This window comes from Cariama cristata, unplaced genomic scaffold (assembly GCF_000690535.1).
Source record: "Cariama cristata isolate BGI_N322 unplaced genomic scaffold, ASM69053v1 scaffold10992, whole genome shotgun sequence".
In the NCBI taxonomy this organism is placed as follows: Eukaryota; Metazoa; Chordata; class Aves; order Cariamiformes; family Cariamidae; genus Cariama; species Cariama cristata.
In genome coordinates, this window is record NW_009605522.1 from 49,783 (window position 1) to 52,237 (window position 2,455).

Sequence of the window (2,455 nt, forward strand, 5' to 3'; positions counted from 1 at the left end):
CAGGCTGGGAGGGGGATAATTGGTCAGTCACTGGCTCATGCCCATTTTTGCCTTGGTTTCGGTCACGCTTGGGTGTATCGAGTTTTTCCACCCTAGGAAGGAGGGCACGGGTGCATGCCCGCCTGTGCCATTTGCACTCCGATGGTGAGCCCCCCTTGCATTTTCGTGCTGGAGCCCAAACTGAGGGGTTACAGAGGACCATTTGTATGCCTATTTATATCGCCAAGTATTGGATTGTGACTTGCTGTGTTTTGATACTGTGGATTCTTTTCTTTTTTTTTTTTTTTTAAAGTTAAATATATTCTATTGCTGGACAGCTGAAATGAAATGCAGAGTCTCTTTACGTAGCCTGGAGAAAACCCACCAGCCTTGGATCAAAACGGGTCTCCTCCTCCCACCAGCTGGGTGGTGGAGAGCATCCAGTAGGCACCAGCCCACACCTGCATCACCTGAGGAGAGGAGACAGGGGCCAGGGCATGGCTTTGTTAAGGAATTAATGACCCAGAGCCTTACAGGGGAGCAGAGGGCTTGTGAGGAACTTTACCTGCTCCTCTGAAACAGAGACAAGGGATGGGGAAAAGCCACCCTGCCATTCTCCTGTGCACACAGCAGTCCTGCTCGCCTGGCTTTTCCATGCAGTTTTAACATTTTAAAATGACTCCAGGCACATGATCCCTGCGCCTCATGTGAGAGCAGCCCCCACACTGCCGGGGGCTCAGCAACGCATGCCCAAGCAGAGCAGAGCTCAGCAGCTGGCAGAGCTTTTGCAGGGGAGCTTTCCCACCAACGGCAGCTCTGCTGCAAGGGCTGACAGCCCATCAAAACACATCTGCATGTTTTGACCATCCATACTTCATGCTCCCTGCTCCTCCCGCAACATGCAACACCCCAAAGTGCCACTGCTCTGCTCCCTCCCCAAAGCCACCACAGGTGGGGAAACACATGGGAGATCCCAGCTGGACTTGTCAGGGCTTCCCTGGGTCAGTTTTGAGACAAGCAGGGGTCTAAAGTCTCTAAGCAATTGCTCATTCATATGAATGCCCACAACCCAGTCGTTTTGACCCCAAACATCGGCACACAGGTAGTTTCCAGGCTGCTAAGCTTCACCTGGCCCTGCTTGGATGCCTCACCTTCCAAACACAGGTTTGCACAAGCAGCTTGTCTAACACCAACTGTCCTCTGGGCAAGAGACCTCCGAATCCCTGACCGGCCCCTCGGGAAAGCGAGGGCTGCAGCCATCGCCCCATTTCTAGCCCAGGCAGCATTCACAGAGGACGGGTTCCAGTTATCCTCCGGGTGCCTGCAGCCCTGCTGGGAAAGGGCCGGCCTCTTGCTCCATCAAAACCTCAAATCCTTGGAGGGCTGCAACACTGCCACAGGGAGTAAACCTTGAGCACACGTCTCAGTGCTATAGTGGGACTGCATGGTCTCTCGCACACCCTGCAGCCCATGACCGACTGTCGGCTGCTGCTGCCCCACTCCCTGCTGCAGCACTTTGACTCTGCCTGCTGGGAAGGGGGAAGGTGGCACCTTGGCATGGGAGCCAAGGCAGGTGCAGGGCTGGCCTCCCTTTCCAGGCTCCCAGCCTTTCCAACAGGCAGAGCAGGGATGGAGAGGGAGCCCGGCAGCACAGAGGAAAGGGGGGGCCAGTGGAGGAGGTGAAAGGTGTCTCGGAGACAATGCAACTGTGCCCATGATATCTGCCCTCCACAGCCTCAAATGCAAGGGCAGGTGTTTGGAGACAGGGCTCGAGAGAGATTAAAGTGTGCTTATCCCTGTTTCCGAATTGCCAGCACAGCACACAGGCTCACACAGGAGGACCAGCAAGAGACCGAAGCCAGGCACAGCCCTGGAGACATGGGAGAGGGCATCCACCCAGCGAGGCTGGGACACGGAGCCATTAGGAAGGTGACAGTACAGATCCCACTTCATCTGCCCTGGTAAGCAGTGCCGACCACTAGTAACCGCCAGACCTAATTAGTAACCACCGCTGACATACCACTGTGGGGACAGCCAGCCCCACACAACTTGTCTTTAGCAAGAAGAATGGAGAAGGGGGAAGGACGCAGACTCAGCAAGGCAATCAGTTGCAGCAAGAGCATCAGCGGCAGGGAGCCCACCCAGGACCAGCCTCGGAAACAGAGCAGCACAGAACAGCCCTGCCCACCCGCAAGGGACAGGGCGGTGGGTCCACCCTGGGGGGCTTCAATGGGACTCAGGGGGCCAAACTCAGATTTGGTGCAAGACCAGCGAGAAGGCTCTTCTCACACCCCATGGCTTTGGAGGATCTGGTAAGCAAGGCAGAAAGCTCCATTTCACTTGCCACTTCTTTCTATTTAGGCTTCACCCCCAGCATAGGAAATGCTTCGGAATGAAAGCTGATATGTAATATAATGATACTATTAATACACCCATGCAGACACACCATCATGTGGCAAATCCACTAGAGAGATCT